Below are 20,079 nucleotides of genomic sequence, written 5' to 3' on the forward strand. Positions count from 1 at the left end.
AAATCCAAAATAATCTAATGGAAGGAATGGATGTATCATGTAGGAAACTAGTAAAGCAATGAATACCCTGACCTGTGGACCACACCCTGAACAGAGGACACTCCTTCTCCCATTCATGGTAAAGGGGCACCAGCTTTCTTGAAAAATACTGTGTAAACTGTCTGCTATAAACCAGGGACTATAGCGGGGGCAGGGTTGGTTTCAGCAAGAGAAATAGGCCATATGACCTCAGTGGGAAAAAACGGGACCTTGGAGTGGTAGAAATGGATGAACTTAACAATACAGGGTGAGTGCAATTACCATGAAAAACTACAGGGACCAAAAAGTAAACACAATTATTTTGACACTGAGAAAGTTATAGCAATAGCTAATTCATTGTTGATGTCCCTAGAAACTCAATGCATAATTAGGCTATGAAATTGCTGATTTACGCATATGGGTGGGAAGAAAAATTCTAGGTCTGCGAGGCAGAAACCTGATCTGAATTGCTGCAGAAAGGGTTTGCAGCTTCTCAGCAAGTTATCACTCCTCAGCCAGTTCTCAAGTTTTAAACTTCTCAAATAAAGTGGAGGCCAAGTTTTACAACCAGCCCCAAGCTTTCCCTGAAGAGACCTATGGCCATTAACTAGCGAAACTGTGCAATAAGAACAGGAAAATATCCAGGGCTCCCAGGAATTATTAGATACTGACTGAATAGACACTAATCCTTGGGGACTCGTAATGACACATCAGTCCAACTGTCAGAGTAGGGGTTTATGAAGGACAAGATCAAATGAAATAGATTGACCTTGGCCAAATCTGTCTCACAGTTGGCCCAGTGAGACTGCAGATGTATTCTGTAGTTATTTTCACAGAACCAGAATGATTAGAGAAGAAATATACAGCAGTCCCCTGTATCCACAGTTTGGCTTTCTGAGGTTTCAGATACCTATAGTCAACTGTGGTCTGAAAATAGGTGAATATTGTACTATAAGGTATTTTGAGAGAGAGAAAGAGAGAGAGAGAGAGACATCATATTTATATAACTTTAATTATATCATATTGTTATAATTATTCTATTTTATTATTAGTTATTGCTGGTAATCTCTTACTGTGCCTAATTTGTAAATTAAACTTTATCATAGGTATGTATGTATAGGGGAAAACAGTATGTACTTATTTGTCATCCATTTATTTTATTTGGTTAAGTGTCTGTGCAAACATTTTGCTCATTTTTGTTTGGTTAGTTTTCTTATTTATTTGTTCCAAGAGTTCTTAATATATCTCAGACAAAAGTCCTTTATCAGATATAAAATTTGCAAATGTTTTCTCCTGGTCTATACCTTGTTGTTCATTCTCTTAACAGTGTCTTTCAAATGGCAAAAAGTTTTTATTTTAATGTAGTTCAATTTATCATGTTTTTTTCTCTTTGGCATCATGTTTTCAGTGTTTTATCTAAGAAATCTTTGCCTTACCCTAGGTCCAAAAGATTTTCTCCTATATTTTCTTCTAGAAATTTTATAGTTTAAGATATTACTTTTAGGTCTATGGTCCATTTTGAATTAATTTTTATATATTTAGTTTCTCATCATTAAGTATGTTAGCTAAAAAAATGTACATAGTGTAAGGTATGGATTAATGTTCTTTTTTAAAAAAAATAGGAATGCCCCTTTTTTCCAGCATTATTTTTCAAAAAAGACTATCTTTTCCCATAGACTAATGGCCAAAAAACATATGAAAAAATGCTCAACATCTCTAATTATCAGGTAAATGCAAATCAAAACCACAATGAGATACCACTTATCTCCAGTGAGAATGGCCTTCATCAAAAAGTCCCAAAACAATAAATGTTGGTGTGGATGAGGAGAGATAGGAACACTTATACACTGCTGGTGGGACTGCAAACTAGTGCAACCTCTGTGAAAAGCAATATGGAGATACCTCAAAGAGCTACAAGTAGAACTACCATTTGATCCAGCAATCCCATTATTGGGTATCTACCCAAAAGAAAAAAAGACATTCTATAAAAAAGACATCTGCACTAGAATGTTTATAGCAGCACAATTCACAATTACAAAGATATGGAAACAAGCCAAGTGCCCATCAATACATGAGTGGATTAATAAAATGTTGTGTATGTATACCATGGAATTCTACCCAGCCACAAAAAACAATGGTGATCTAGCACCTCTTGTATTATCCTGGATAGAGTTGGAACCCATTCTACTAAATGGAGTATCACAAGAATGGAAAAACAATACCACATGTACTAATCTTCAAATTGGTGTTAACTGATCAACACTTAAGTGCACATATAGTAATAACATTCATCATGTGTCGGGTATATGGGAGGGGGAGGAGGGATGGGTATATATACATGTAATGGGTGCGGTGTGCATTTTCTGGGGGATGGACACACTTGAAGCTCTGACTCAGGCACTGCAAAGGCAATATATGTAACCTAAACTTTTGTACCCCCGTAATATACTGAAATAAAAAAATTAAAAAAATTAAAAAGACTATCTTTTCCCAAAAAATTGCCTTTACGCTTTTGTAAAAAATAAATCATCATATATTCATGGATTTACTTCTAAAATTTTTATTCATCTCAAAGATCTATTTGTCTATCCTGATGTCAGTGACACACTGTCTTGATTATTGTAGCTTTGTACTTTTTAAAGACAGGTGGTGTTAGTCCTCCAACTTTGTTCTTTTTTTAAAAAAAATTGCTTTGCTATTCTAAATCTCTTCCATTTCCCTATGAATTTGAGAATCAGCTTATAAATTTCCACAAAAAATCTGCTGGGATTTGGTTGAGACTGTATTGAATCTGTAAATCAACTTGGGAGAGGATTAACATCTTAACAATATTGAGTCTTCCAAAATATTCATACACACTGTTAACAGTTTAAAAAAAAATTTTAAGATTTTTTTTGCATCTATGTTCATAAGGGATGTTGTATTATAGTTTATTTCAATGTCTCTTTTTGGTTATGGTATCAGAATAATGTTGGTCTTACAGAATAATTTGGGATGAGGTACCATTTTTTAATATTCTGGGAGAGTTTGTGTAGAATTGGTTTACATCTTTCTTAAATATTGGCATGAATCCACCAGTAAAACCTGTGGGCCTACAGCTTTCTTAAATGAAAGTCTTTTAATTACAATTTTAACTTCTTTTACATATAGGTCTATTCAGGGTATCTATTTTTTCTTGAATGAATTTAGTATCTTTTTAATATTGCTTTCATTTCTGATATGATAATTTGAGTCTTCTCTCTTCTTTCTCCTGCTCAGTTTGGCTAAAGGTTTGTAAATATTATTAATCTTAAGAATGAACCAACTTGTGGTTTTCAATGATTTTACCTATTGTTTTTTTATTTTTAAAAATTGATTTCTGCTCAAGTCTTTATTATTTCTTTTCTTTTGCTTACTTTGGGTGGATTTAATTTTATCTTTTACCTTAGTTTCTTAAAGAAGAAGCTAAATTCATTTATTTTAATTACAAAAATATAGGTGTTTAGTGCTATGACATTTCTCCAAATTATTGGTTGAGCTCAAAATTTCTCAGTAGTGGCATTATTGACATTTTTGGGGGACAGATACTGCTTTGTTACAGGGAGCTATCCAGTGCACTGTAGGATGTTTAGCAGAATCCTGGCTTTGTATCCACTAGATGCTAGTAGCATCTCCCTCTTCTCCCGCCATTGTGACAACCAAAAATGTCTACAGACATTGCTAAATGTCCTCTGAAGAGGAGGGGACAAAATTACCCCAGATGAGATTCATTGATTTAGATGCATCTCATAAATTCTGGTATATTATGTTTTCATTTATGTTTAGTTCAAAATACTTTATAGTTTCCCCTTTGATTTCTTTCTTAATCCATGGGCTCAGTTTACAAATGATATTTTTCAGAGATCTTCATGTTATTAGTTTCTGATTTATTCCATTATGGTCAGAGAACCTACTTTTTATAATATAAATCCTTTTAATTTTATTAAAGTATTGACCTGAATTATGTTCTATCTTGGTAAATGTTGCTTGTGTACTTGTAAATAACGTGTATTCTGTTGCCATTGAGTGGAGTATTCTGTAGATGTCAAATAGGTCAAATTGTTTGACAGTGTTGTTTAAGTCTTCTATATAGTTACTGATTTTTCTCTATAGTTCTATCAGTTATTGAGAAAGGGGTGTTGAAGTCTCCAACAATATATATAGGTTTGTCTATTTATCCTTACAATTCTATCAATTTTTGCCTCACATATGCAAAAGCTCTATTAGGGGTACCAGAATTTAGGATTGTTATGTTCTCTTGATACATTGAGTTCATTATAATTATAAAAAGACTCTTTTATCTCTGGTAATATTCTTTGCTCTGAAATCTTTTCTGCTTGATACTAACATAGCCACTCCTGTTGGATTAGTGTTGGTGTGGTATATCTTTTTCCATCTTTTTACTTTTAACCTATGTGTCTTTATTTTTAAAGTGTTTTTCTCATAGAAAACATATAGATAGGCTTTGCTTTATTATCCAACCTGCCAATCTCTGCATTTTAATTGTGTATTTGTATATTTTCCATTTAATAAGATTATTAATATGGTTGGGTTTAAATGTATAATCTAATTTTCTCTTTGTCCTATCTATTCTTCCTGGGTTTTTTTTTTGCCTGTTCCTATCTTCTTTTGGATAAATTCATATATTTTTTATAATTCTAGTTTATTTACCTTTTGAATTATTGACCATAACTATTTTTGCATTACTTTAGTGATTGGTTTAGGGTTCAGTATACATCTTTATCCTATCAATCTTCTTTCCTATGATTTTGTACCACTTTATGTATAGTATTAATATAAGAAACTTACAGTAGTAGTATACTTTCATATTCTTCTCCCATCCTTTGTGCTGTTATTGTCATACCTTTCATTTGTGCATATTTTATTAATATTACATTGTTATTATTTCTGTTTAATTATCCTTTAAGAAAATTTAAATAATAAAAAAACTTATATGTTTACATACATAGTTACCATTTCCAGTGCTCTGTGTGCCTTTGTGTAGATCCAAATTTCCATCTGTTAATAATTTTAATTCTGCTTAAAGGATTTTATTTAACATTTATTAATGTTTAAGTAGCTGTAGATAAATTCTTTCAATTTTTTGTCTGAGACAGTCTTTGCTTTTGCTTTCAAAATATATATTAGCTGGGTATAAAATTCTAGTATGGCAGTGTTTTCCTTTCAGTTCTTTATAAAGATTTTGCTCCATTCTTTTCTCACTTTGATTGTTTCTAATGAGAAATCTACCATCATTCTTATCCTTGTTCTTTTGTACCTAACATGTCTGTCTTCTCTGGCTGCTTTTAGGATTTTCTCTTTATCATGGTTTTCAAACAATTTGAATATGATACACTTTGGTGTGATTTTTTTTCATATTTCTCAACATATACTTGGCATTTATTGAGATTACTGGATTTGTGGATTCATATTTTTTCTCAAATTTAGAAAAAATTTGCCTACATGTCATCTAATATTGGCTTCTGCTCCTCCCTCCCATCTCCTACGAGGACTCCAATTGCATGAATATTAGGCTACTTGAAATTGTCCCACAAATCAATTAATGATTTTTTATTTTTCTCACTGTATTTCATTTTGTATAGTTTCTATTGTTATATCTTTAAATTCACTAATTTTTTTCTTCAATCTCTAATCTGTTGTTTATTCCATCTAGTTTATTTTTCATTATGGATACTATTGTTTCCATTTCCAAAGGTTTGGTTTGGATCTTTTTAATATTTTTCATGTCTCAATTTTTCAACATATGGAATGCAGTTATAAAAACTGTTGGATGCTGTTTGTTAACTCTAACATCTTTGGTAGTTCTGGGTCAGTTTTAACTAAATTATTTTTCTCTTTTTTATGGGTTGTATCCTGCTTCTTTGCATGCTAGGTAATTTTTAATTGGACACCATAAATTATGAATTTGCTATTGTTGGGTGCTGTATATTCTGCATTTCTATATACATTCTTCTTTTTCTTTCCTTTAATTTTCTTTTCTTTTTTCTTTTTTTATTACCATTTGTTGGCTCAGACCATAAGGATGAACTATATATATTCTTGAGTTTAGTTCTGTGATATAGTTATTTGAAAACAGTTCATCCTCTTGAGATAATTTTTGATTTGTCAAGTGGGACCTGAGCAGACTAATTATTACCCTTCCCTGAGGCAAGACTCTTATGATTAGTCTAACCAAGGCATTGTTAATTATGAGATTTTCCATGTTGGTTGGTAGAAATTAATACTGTTCCCAGTCCTATATGAACATTGTCTATTGTTCCCTCCAATCCCTTCAGATGGTTCTTTCGGGGAATTGTGTAGTTTCCTGGCACACATGCACTAATAAGTATTCTGCTGATTATTTGATGATCTATCCTCCTCAGATCTCTGGAGTTCTCTTACTTTGCAGCTCTCTCTTCTCTGGTACTCAGTCTTGCAAACTCTAGCCTCTTTGGTCTTTCCAGACTCTCAGCTTGTTTCCTCAACTCATGGAGTTCTCTTGCCTCTACCTAGGTTTCCCCTCATTGATCTATACTTGGAAATTACTCAGGTATAAGAAATAATGGTGATACAGAATCTCTTTTGTTCTCCTGGAGAGAGTTGGAACCCATTCTACTAAGTGAAGTATCCCAAGAATGGAAAAATAAGCACCACCTGTACTCACCAGAAAATTGGTTTCCCTGATCATCACCTAAGTGCACATTTGGGAATAACACCAGTCAGGGGTCGGACAGATGTGGGGGGTGGGGGGAGGGGATGGTTGTATACCTACATAATGAGTGAGATGCCCACTGTCTGGGGAATGAACACGCTTGAAGCTCTGACTCGGGAGGATGGGGAGCATGGGCAATATACATAATCTAAATTTTTGTACCCCCATAATAAGCTGAAATAAAAAAAAAGAAAAAAAAAGGAAATTCTCTGAAGGCAGTAAACTGAAACAACCTTAGGCTTATCTTATCTGTTTTCCATTTGTCATAGATCATTGTTTTTTGTTGCATGACGTCCAGTGTCATGAGAAACTTGGTTTTATTATTGAATCTAGCTTTCTTCCCCAATTTCAAGTTGGATAATAAATTTGATTTCCATTAGTCCATGTTTGACACAAGTGGAAGTTTCTAAATTTAGTTCATTTTGAAAATTGATTGGAATGAAAAAGATACCTTTAAATATATAGAGAGCCAAATGAATGAAATGCATAGTTGCCCATGCTTACTATTAAATATATCATGACATTGATTTTTCTATTCCATCCATCAATTACACAAAGGTTTTTGTTGAAACAACAGGTATTATATTTCTATTTTCACTGAAGCCAATCTTCGTTCTTGAAAATAAGTAGAAGTGTGTTGCATTATTGTTTTTAAAAATATTGTTCAAAGTCCTTCAAAACTATTTCTGTGGAAGGTTTTTGATACAGGTTAAATAAATCTGTGTCCATATTTTTAAGTGTGCAGATATGAGAGTTTTCATAGGTGACACACTGCCATCATTTTCAGCAACAAAATCACAGAGCAATGCAACCATTAGCTGATGGCAGTTCTCAAATGTGTTCTGCATGACAAGGAGTTCTTTTTAAAAACAGGCAGGTTCTCATTCTTTGTTTAAACATTTCACCTTTACCTTGAAGGAACAGAATAAACAAAACATGTTTATTTTGGACAATATGTTTTCTAGGTAGCATATTACTGATAGTTACTTATTCTCACTGAACAGGTCAGCAAATTGGGTTTCATGTGTCTTGAAACATCAGTGGAAAAAGTTGTAAAGGTTTGCCTGCATTTACTGAGCATTCAGATTCTAAGTGTCTTACCAATTGTGATGGCTCCATATTACTATTAGCAAACCTCAAAAGGCAGGAAACACACCTAGTGTGAGATTGAAATAGCCTGGATAGTTTTGAATTATGTTTGGCTCACTTTTGTCATATCTAATTATATCTTCATTATTTTTAACCTCTTGATGTACTTGATAAAGAGCTCAAACTAGAAATAAAAGTGTCTTCCAATTTTTGCTTGCCTGTGAATTATCGGTATTATGTTTTGTCCAAGCTTTTCTACAAGGTGGCAGGAAGTCCAAGGTGTGAAGCCATCACTGTCACCTCCTCTACACTTAGAGCTTCTGTCCTTCTCCTAGGAGGCCTCAGTTACCATATGTGACAATTCCTGTCTTACACACGAGTAAATTAGGGCAGCAGTATCAATCCATATATGATGTGTTAGGAAAGCTTAATTTCCTATTTTTTAAATTTAAAATATGTAATTAAAAGTTATTGTGTTTGGTCCATATTCTACAACTCAGAGAGGACTAGCTTGGCCTTAAGATATGATGTCTCTTGCTGATAAACTCAGGTAAATTAGAGGACTACCAGAAAGGAGAGAATTAGATTTTCAAGGCCATAACTATTAAGTAATAAAAGCAAAGACAAAGCACCCAAGCAGCTACTGCAGCAATAAACGACCTTTAAAGCATTGACTGCCACACTAGAGAAAATATTTTTTTCCTGGGAGCCAACATATTTTATTACAAAACTAGAATAAAAACTTCAAAACCAAAATGATCCTTTCTAATTTAATGAAAAATGAAATTTATACTTCTATTCATTTAATCCACATTTTTAGAATTAATTTGTCAATATTAATTATAACAATAAGAACATCAATAAGTAAGACTTTCATGAATCAACTGCAGGGTTTTGCCCAAGTTTTGCTTCATGAGGCCCCGGGCTCAAAACTAGCATGAGTTAAATACATGGCAGTTAATATGCTTAGAAAAAAATCTTCTCAGAATAAAGAGATATATAGGGATTGCACTAGAAAATTTAAGCTTATGCAACTACTGGAAAAATATAAAGATATTCCTGTTTAAAAAAAAAAAAACTCCCACCACTTCAAGAATGAGACCAAGATTATGTTCTCTCATACACAAGGGAAATCCTCTACACGGCACCAGGAAATCCTCTACACAGCACCAGGAAATCCTATACACAGATGCATTAATTGATATATTAAAGAGTTGACGTTCTGCTGTCAGCAGACCTTGTCATTTAATCATGCTTGCTCCAAAAGATAAAAATGTCAAGAATCCCATTTTAAAAAATGTAATAGGTGTTAGTTTTGGAAATCATTTTAAGACTCAATTAAGTAGGAACTCTTTTACCAAACCTACACTCATTAATTTTAAACTTGTCCTGTCAGGTTCAAGACGTATGATTTTGGCAATCCTTGCAAAGGGACAAGGCACACTTTCCAAGATCCGGTGGTCCCCATGCTTCCACACCATCAATGCTAGATTGTTCCAGAAAGATGTGTGAGGGAAGAATGGATCAGAAAAAAACATTATGCTGGCGATGAGATGCAAAATCCTGACCCTAAAGTATTTCGCTGACACTTGGCTTGTCACCTTTCACATTGAAATACTTCATTTCTTCCTAAGAGCCACCGAGAAAACCTGAAGTCCATAGAGTCAAGACGAACACATCAGCCAAGGTGAAGACCTCCAACACCTCCGTCTCTGTGTTATTTGCATGTTTTTGGTCACTCCACACCTGTGATCAAGTGGTCCATACTGCACATCTCTCTTTGAAGATTGTATCTTTGACATCAGCCTCCATCTGTGAAGGTCATGCAGTCTAAGTGCATTGCTGCAGCTTGGAGGAAAAGGTGTCAGGAGGGCCCGTGCTGCCCAGAAACCTGAGCAGATGGTCACCAATGCCTCTTCCTCCTCTGAAAAGGGCCTTGAGCTCCCTGATGTCAGTTAATCAGACTGACAATGAGTTTCAAGTTGCAAGAAGCTTTTCTTTCCTTGCAAGTAAACCTGAATTCAATCATCAAGAAAATTGTTTCTGTGTGACAGGAGCAGGTGGCAGATGAACCTAGAAAAATACAAAAACATTGAAGATAGAATGCAGGTGCCAAAGAATTTTTTAATTATTTCTTTATTTAAAAAATTGATACTTCCCTCTTTTTACTCCATGTCTTGAGCATCCCCCTTAGGACTATTGGCAAGATAAGAGGAAATGAAAAAGTATTTATTGAATTTAGAAACATCTAGTATGATGTGTATTTCAACTCCAATATGAGACAGCTCTGCAGTAGTACTACAAAGCAGTAAAACTGATTTTACAAAACATGCTTTTCAGTTTCTGATGTTTTTAAGGATATGGTCCATGTGTAGATGATTCACGGTGGTAGACGGAATATTTTAAGTTGTACAAAGTTGTGCATAGATGAATGCCCCTACACACACACACACACACACACACACACACACAATTTATTTTGCTTTGTAATTAATAAATCTCATTAGTGCCCCAAAACCATGATTTCAGAAATATGGTCTCTTTTAGAGTAAGGCTAGTTTTTTAAAAGAAGAGTTAGTCTGAAAACTATTCAAAAAGAATCATTAGGTAAATAGTTGTATAAGTGATATGCAAACATGGCAGAACAATGTAGGTGGTATGTGAATAGCTGAGACTTGAGAAACATTGCATTATATTGCTTGTGGTGGCACGTGTTTACCATAAGGTCTTTGCTGACAAAGATTTTACTTGTGTTATAGGTCAGGTTTCTGAGAAGCAGAGCCTGAGGCAAGGATTTTTGTACACGTGATTTATTGAGGGGATGCTTTCAGGAAAAGCCTACAGAAGAGCAAGGAAAGCAGGCTAGGGCAGGAGAAGAAGCTAGGTGAATTATAATTTTAGAAGAATCTTAGCTTCTGGCTGATCCCGCAGGGAATTTTGGTGTATAAATGCAACAAAAAGATTGCCTTGCCCAGAGGCAAGGAGACAGCTGTTAAAACCTCACTTCAGTCTGTTATTGGCCAGAGGCTGCTTGTGGGAACAGCATACTTTCCCAGTCATCTGGCAAGCTGGCAATCCTCTGGGGAAGATAGCAATAGTCACAGCTACTAGAGGGTAGGTTCCCTGGCCTCCTAAGGGAATCTGGGTGGGACAGCAAGAGTATCTGCGACGCAATCTTAGGCAGGAGAAAAAAATATTCAAAACAATAGTAAACACCCCAAGTACGTTGAGATAGCTAGCTGCCTGATAGATTTTTTTATTTCAGCATATTGTGGGGGTACAAAAGTTTAGGTTATGTATATTGGTAATCCAGGAAGATGTTGAAGTCAATTGGCAGCAATGACAACACATCATTTGTGGGAATTCCTTGCAGAAAAGGAAGCTCATCAATCCTCAGGGCTGTCTTGACTGTCTCTGTACTGGTGTCGTGTTTTCTGTGCCAGCCTCCTGGGCTTGATGCATCGGATGACATTCGCCTTACAGTAACCCGCTGGAGGTAAGGGACTGGCCTTGTCTGATGGGTAGAGACCTGCCCTGAGCATTTCATAAATGTGGTCCTGCTAGCTTTATACTCTCTCAGTTTTTATCGAGACATCACAAGAAAGAAATATTTCCTCTTCATTAGAGAGTATCTTACACAGGGATAAAATGTACATAATCAGTTAGATGCATGGGAGCCACTCAGAGGAGAGAAAGATTAGGTTTCAATTTGCAAGAGACCTGGCTACCAGCAATGGCCAGCCCACTTCAGGGCATGCCAATTCATTGCAATTGACCACATATTTCCGCCTGATATCTTGTGAACACCAACCGGATGCATCTGATTAAGTGCTCCCAGCTCTGGCTGTAATAAGTGACTCACTGGCAGTGTGCCTTCTTCCAGCTATTCTGGGAGCTGGGCTTGGGGCTGTTGAGGTTTGGCACGCACACCTCTGAGGCTCTCTTAGCCAGGCCAGATGCCTGGCAGTACTCCTCTTCATTACTTCATCTCCCCCTTGTAGCTTCTTTTTTTCTCCCCACTTTTCCCTCCAAGCCATGCCTTGCTCAGCACACCTTGCCTCACTTTGTTCTTCATGGATGCTCCGTATCTTCTTTTGGCCTGGATGCCTGATTTAGGGCAGAACAGAGAGCCGCACGCCAGAATCAGCTGGAATTCCACTTGCAGTGAGAATGTTTATTAAATTTGATCAATGCCAACCAGTTTGGGTCCCTGGCAAGTAAGCTTGTACAAAGTGTTTCCTGTTGGAGATAATGACAGACAGTTTAGTGATTAACAACACTTCCTCTAGAGCCAGACTCATTGCATTTTGGTAATGTCACTTATCGGCTGTGTTGCCTTAAGCAATTTAGTGCCTTTCCCATGACTCAGAATGATCATCTAAAAAATGGGAATATTAATAGTACCTACTTCATAGAGTTGATATGAGGATTAAATGACTTAATGTATATCGATGCCTACCCAGAAAAAATACTGATGAAGTATTAGCAGTTTTCATCAGCATTATTTATATAGCTAATATCATTTTTATTAATATTATATAGTGACTGAAGGCTTCTAATATCTTATGAATAGCTGATGAATTCTCATCATAACCCTGAATTATTATGTTCTATCTTGCCAGTAACAAAATTACAGTACAAAGAAACCTACCTTGTCTCACATTAAAATACTAATTGTATTAAACAATTAAAGAGAATGAGTTTATGTCTAGTGACTTAGAAAGATACACAAAACATATAATTGAGGAGCAACTGAAAATCAGAACACAATATGTATGATATGATTGTATGATCACTTTTTATGTTAAAAACACTTATATGTGTTTTTATGTGTAATTATGTATGTAATTATATTCATATAGACATTATAATGTAGAGAACATTATTAATTTTCTTGGTAATTAGTACAGGATTTATTTTGAGGGAAGGGACCATCTTTGTTGAAAAGAAGCTTTGAAAAGCTTAGCAAAGGACAGCAGCACCCAGGTGGTTCCAATGAGATAGATGAGAGGTCCATTAATAAATAAAACTAGAACGTTTTCCATAGCTTTTCATTTGTGGATGCCAACTGTATTATGTGAATGACTGACTCTTGATATTTTAAAACTATAAAGCATACGTCCTTGAACCATATTTGTGTTTCATTTGCAAGAGTATGAAATCTCTTGAGAGTCAAGCTTAAATTACTACCATCCATTAACCCTGATAGGGAAAGGAAGCCATTGTCTGCAGGAATGTGCTGAAATCCTGCCATCTTGTGGCCAACTGAGACATGACATTTGTTGATTTTCGAAATTCCCACCCTCAGCATGGGCAGCAGCAAGTTGCCAGTAATTCCCTGCTTTAGAATCAGTCTTCTTAAATCACACGGAGGACAAACTGACCTATTTCCTTCCAGATCCTTCCTTTGATCCTCAGCATCTCCTCTTCTGAAAAAAAAATAGATTTCATTTTCTCCAAAAATATTTTTGTGTTGTGGAAGGCTAGATTTGTAACCCATGTACCCAAGAGACTTTGCCACTAGAAGGTATGTGCTAGGTGTTCTTCAGAAACATATCGGGTATTTTGGTTTCTTTGAATTTTAGGAAACAAAAACAAGCAATCAATACCTCGTATGTGCTTTCCTGCATTCGTCCTGTTGCCTGATTGCATTCTCAGTTTGAACAATTTCCAAACACACAGATATCAACCAGGATCCTCACGAGCCATGAGCAGGCATGAAGGTAAACACAAGACAAATGAGGGATGAGATGATGATTCTTCAGTGGAACTGCAGAAGACCTACGTGAAACTACACTCTTGGGTCTCACTGGATGTGAAAGCCACATATAGCCGGGATCTCACCAACTGCCCAAAGAACAGGAGAGATCTTTCACCGAAAGCCACTTCCACACACAGGTTCTGCAAATGCAGAAAGTGAAGTGATGTGAAAACTACTGATTCGATGTGGCTGCTATGAGCCAGAGATGCAGTGTCCAGGCTCTCTGCAAAAACAACAGGTTGGGTATACATTTATCATACTTTGATTAGAGTTTTTTTACTAATACTAATATCCTAGTTGTTAAGTTGTTATTAATTTTTAAATATTATAATTGAATGAAAATGATCTATTTGTCCTGCTAATCTTTAAAACAACCCTGACCACAGTTAGAGGAATAAAAATCTTTCTAGGTACCTCAAATTATTTAGGAACAGTTGTACATTCCTTCTTTCCATGCTTATGAAAGCAAACTCTTAAGGGCAATCGTAGACTGCGAACTGTTCTGGGGAAACTTGTCTTTTTCTTCCAAAATTTCTAGCAGTAATGACACTCAGAGGTTAGGTGAAATAAGGATGTGAGTGAAACATTTTTTTGTGTTCAGGATCATTTTTATTGGTAAGGAGTTGAGCTGCTGGTACTGGTTGTACTTTATAATAATGACTCATTCCTGTAAATCACGATTCTGTAAACACTTGAGTTGATGTGGAACTTTTAAGAAAGTAAATTTTCATGAAATTAAACAGCGTATGCCTTTGTAACTTCTGAAGTGCAGTCCTGGGGCTCCCACATCAAGAGCCCTGGTGTGCCGCTGCAGACTCCTGGGCCCATCAGATCGGACTCTCTGAGAATGTGGCCCTGGACACTGCATTTTTGACAGTCAGGCCAGATGTCTCTTGTGCTCACCAATATTTGAGAACCATCACTCTAGACCAGTAGTTCTCAACTTTGTAGAGATCCTAAAAAAAAAATTGATGCCTGATTCCACCCCTGAGATTCTGAATTAATTGATCTGGAGTGTGGCTTGGGCATTTGGGATTTTCAAATCTTCCCAGGTGATTGTAACGTGCAACCAAGTTAGACAACCAATGCTCTAGACAGATATTGGCACTTTTTTTTCTATAAAGGGCTAGAGAGTAAATATTTTAGGCGTTGTAGGCAATGTAGTCCCTGCAGCAACTACTCTGCTGTTGTAGCTTGGAAGCAGCCGTTGACCATATGGAAACAAATGGGTGTTGACTGTGTTCTAATAAAACATTATTATTTACAATAACAGGCGATGGGTTGGGTTTAGCTGGCAGGCTGGAGTTTGCCGACCATTGGTCTCGAATTTAAGGTAGACAGACCCTTAAGGCCCACCCCAGGCCTACTGAGTCAGACTATGCATTTTGTATTATGTGTGCATTAAAATTTGGGAACATTGCTTTGGGAGACAGCATGGTATTTGAGGATGTAGCCAGCACTTTTCATACGCTGTACCACTCTCCTGGCAGATATTCTAAAAAGTCATGGCACCCTCTTCAACAATGTCTGCAAATGACCTCAGAATCATTCTTAACACTCCAGACAGTGTCACTTACTAACTATGCAATATGGGGCATAGCAGCTAACTTTCCTGTTTCCTTATCTATTAAATGAAGTGGCCTAGAAGATTTCTAAGCTCTTCTTTTTTCCTAATGTTTTATAATTCTAACTGTGGCCCAAATAATGGAAATAATTTAGTAAAAAAAAATTAAACTAGTTGAAAATAGAAACCAGAAACTATTTTTTCTTACTTCAGAGATTGAGAAAAATATTCTTGTGCCAAATTGCTAGGGAGAATTTGACAAAAGCCTTCGAAGAGAAGATAAAACTTTCTCTGAAGAAATGTAACTCCCGTCTCCTAGAAAATATCACATAACTGTCAGGAAGGAAACAAAAGAGGATGTTGGAGAGTCATTTTTTTTCTAAATTTCGAAAGAGGACTGTTCCGATGGATCAAAGAGAAAAGAAGAATGCATACACAGGTGAATGGACACATTCCCCCAAAATGAGGATGGAATTTGAATATATTCATTTAACTTAAATTTTTTCCCCACAAATACGAAAGAAATTTGCTGCTTCCGCATTAAAAGATAACTGTTCTTCACTATGGCCAATGCTTAGGAAAGCAGAAACTATGACTCCTCCAAAACACTTTGAGATATAGTTTATGTTGTAATTTTATTATTTAGTCGTAGTAAAAGAATAAACCTCTTAAGCATAATGTCTATACCTATGACACATGTAAAAATCGTGTTTTTACACTTTCCTTGATAACTGATTGTTCTGTTTAGAAATGTCTGCAACCTTGCACAAAAACAACAAAACATTTAATATTTAAAAAAAGATAACTGTTGTGAAGTTCAGTGATGTGTGATTCGGCAGTCAAGCCTGTCCCCAGCTCTTCAGCTGTTTGGATTAGACACTGGGTTACACAACACCCTTCTCAGTTTTAGTTCACCTTGACCTGGGTCAAGGCTGTGTGGTGATTCCAGGCGGATTAAGGCTTGAAGAATTGACATGAGCGCTCCAAGTGCTCCAATGGCCACGAACATTTAGATGACAATGGACGCAGTGAGCGTTGTAGGGGGCAAAGGGCATGCCTCAAATCATGGTTTGGATGTGGAAAAGTCATAACATGTAATCAAAATGTTTGTACCCCCATAATATCCTAAAATAAAAAAAAAAAAGAAAAAAAATGATTTAGATGGGGCCAGTCTTACAATCACTATCACATTCACAGAATGGGGCATTAGAAATTAAAGGGCCATTTAGGCAAAATAGGACTAAATTGAACGCCTCTCTTCCATTTACTGTTGCTTTGACTTGGGCTAAATCACTTACCTTTCTGAGCTTCAGTTTCCTCAGTTGAGGAAAACAAAACCAGGCCTCAGGATTGCCGGGAGCGTTACAGGGGATAAAGAAGATAAAAGGCTGAATTCATAGTGCACATCAATACATATCAGCTTGCTTCCTGGGCCTCCTTTTTTAGTTTTTAGGAGAAATGAAATATTTTTCCCTGATGCGTGCCTAGTATAAATATATTCTTTACACAAATGTTGAAATCCAGCAATGGTGTGAAGAGAGCATGATGCCTACACGTGATCAGTTTAATGAATGAGCTGACTGCAAAGGCATAGGCTCAGCACAGCTTTGTGTTGTTATTCCAACCCCCACCTTCAGGTTTACTGTCTTCTCTCTCTTCATCCCTTAATGTATGGTGGGTGATTCCACAGGTTTCCAGTCACTTTTACGTATTATAAGAATATTATTTTTTTCAGGTATTAAAATGCCTAGCCAAATCTAAATAAAAATGTTAGTCTCCCTTTCATATCAAAGCTTGTCTCCTTTTCCCAACTTTGCCCTGATTCGTGGCTTGGGGACATGCAGTGAGGGAGGGATATGATTAAGGCCACGCCTAGCACAAAAGCCACCTTGGGGTCTTAGGCTCCTGCTCAGGAGTGTCAAGAGGAGGGCTGGCTGGATTTGAGCAGCTGCTTGGGTCCCCTGACCAGGCACTTGGACAGAATCAATGCAGTGGGGTGGCGCTGAGTATAATTTTTTCCTTATTATTTGTCCTAGCTCTCTCATGGCTATTTCTTCATTTTCTTTTTTGATTCTGGCTCCTCTCAGTAGAAGAGAGATTGGGTGGTGTATTTCTAGAAAAATGCAACTAGTATAATCCAGCTGATAGTGCCCTCTGTGTCTCCTAAGTCTAAAGCGCTATATTTGAGGTGGGACTTTGATGCATTTTTGAATTCCCTAAGGCCCCTATTCACAATTCCAGCTGGACTTGTCTCTGGGATTGTAAGTTAGGTGATGCACACACTGCATGTCCTCAGTCCCCAGCCCCCATATGTCTCACCAATTACCCTCAGCCTGTCTCTTCTAGCCCTTGTTCCATCAGGAAGCCCTTTTGAGTGGGGTCCTATTTATCTCCCAAAACATCTTGTTGGTCCGTCGGAGCATATGACCTCCTTGCCTTGACAAATGGTGGAAGTGCAATTTGAGCATCTGTTGACACCTGTTGAGTTACCCCGTCTTCACAGAGTGTCCATAAGCCTCTTGCCGTCAGCCTTCTCCAGGGAAGGGGTGAGCACCACTCTCTTTGTTCACCTATAACCAGGGAGATACATGTCTATTTTCCTCAAGAACTATCTCATTAAGCTCCACTCTAGTGTAGACAGAAGCAAGCCTGACATTTCTGCAGCTCAACGGCCTCTGCTGGGGGCATCTTTGCAATTACCCCATTCTCTGCAGTAATTCTTCTCATTGGGCTTGTGATGGTGGGTGGGGATGGAGAGAACACAGCCTCTGCTCACAGGGAGATAAATGACAATAGCATTCTCCCTGTGACTCCCTCGAGTGAACTTTCTCCAGGTCTATGTGGTATTTATGATGGCTCTGACGCTACCCCTCATCATAGGGAGATGTAAACCAGGCTGTCCAGTAAGAGTCTCATGTTTCCCTGGACACAGGGATTGGTTTAGGGGTTGGACACATGACTCAATCAGGGCCAATCAGAACTAATTCTGTGGCTTGTATTGAAACATACTTGCAAAGACATATTCTTTTTTTGCCTGCTGTGGCTGCTGAAGTGATCAAGCTATTGCTTCATCCAATCATCTTGGTACCATAAAGAGATAGATAGCCTGCCTGAAAATAAGAACAATGAAAAAACCCAAAAAATCACAACTGAGAGATGAAGAGTCTTGACGATATCATATTAGCACTCGGATCCATACATCTAGAAGCTAACCCCCCTCGTATTTCCCACAATGATATTAGTTCTGGCTAACACACACTTTCACAGTAGCATTCACTACCATGGAATGATATTCTGTCGGGGTACATGTTTGTCTCCCCTACAACACTGAAGACTGTCAAGGACCTTGCCTAACTCATCTTTGTATTCCCCATGGGCCAGTCCCATGTGTATTACATCTTAGATGCCCAAAGTAGATTACATTTTTAAAACGTCTAAAATTTTTTTAAAAATATTGATTTGAGTAGCACCAAAATGTCCTACTCTTTCAAAATGATCATATTTAGTCACTTTTTTTAGGGTAAAGGAACTGATTACCCCAAAGATGATAAAGATATAGAGAAGGGACAGTTGTTTATGTTAACCACACCTAAGGCAACACATGGGACAACTTTGGAGGGCCACGGGCTCTTGCCACTACCATCACTCTTCCCTCTGCCAGGGAAGTGACAGTTTCTTGAAGGTAGCTAGTTTTCGACACCTTTTCCTACTCACAAGTTGATGATCAGCATGGAGGAATCTAATATATCGCTTCTTTGAATGCATAGGACCATTGACAGCTCTGAAAACACTTCCCCCACCATAAACAGCACACGTATTAATACTGATAAATGTAATCTAGCCTTATTTGTTGACCATAGCCTAGGAAAATATTTCAAATGAAATAGAGGAAGAGGCTCTAGATAGAGACCCTGGGCACTTGGGGGAACAACAAAAAGTATTAGAAAATTAAAACGGAGGTAACCCGCTACAGATAACCAGAAAACTTCCTTTGGAAATATTTGTGATAAGCACTCCCTGTATGGTTTTTAGAGACTGAACTGATATTCAATCCATAAACAACAGTGAAAGGTGATAAAGAGGAGACATGAAGAAAGAGAAGCTAGAAGCTATGAGCTACTGCCCACTCCAGTATCAGTTCTGATGTTGAATATGAAGAAGAAATTAACCTTCCCTGTGAGGAGGGATTGGTATCACTCTTCCAAATAAGAGTGGAAGCTGGTCTCCAGAATGCTCTCGGCAGAATGTTGGTTCCACTGTCTGCTCATCTGGTCTCCAAAGTGCACAAAATATGGTCACTGCAGGCAGTGGGAGAAAATTCAACCACCAACTGACTGGTAGTGATAGCACATTCCAATCACCAACTGGTGATATAACATGTTCCAATCACTGTAGGAAGGCATTTCATAGAGACAAAGCAAAGAGAGATATCATTTACCAATTTTGTTTTGCTCTCTATGATCTATCCTTGTGCTTAGCTAGATAATGACCAATTTTAGTTTTCAGTAGAAAGATCTTCACTTACAATGTAATTTATGACCTCATCTTTTATAGTGTTTGATATGCCTTTGCTTTACAGTTCTATCTCCTGCAACATCACCACTGAAAAATTGACCATTATTTTAGCCAATGTGCCTTACATACTGTTTTATGCAATAAATCAGTCCTATATTTCTGTCACAGAAAAAAGGCATTTCTCCAGAAAATTATTCTTAATTTATGTTATAAAAAAGCTGAAGAGTATAATCCAACATGCTTTGTGTTTTGCTATCTAGAAGGTAACAGCTAAATGTAATGGCTTTATTGACTTTAATTTTAGATGTCCAATCTGGAGTTCTCTCTCTCTTCCTTTTATTTTACTTTCTCTCTTTGTTTTAATTAATTTTTATATACTTTAAAAAACTTAAATATTGAATG

This window comes from Lemur catta, chromosome 6, assembly GCF_020740605.2.
Source record: "Lemur catta isolate mLemCat1 chromosome 6, mLemCat1.pri, whole genome shotgun sequence".
Taxonomy (NCBI): domain Eukaryota; kingdom Metazoa; phylum Chordata; class Mammalia; order Primates; family Lemuridae; genus Lemur; species Lemur catta.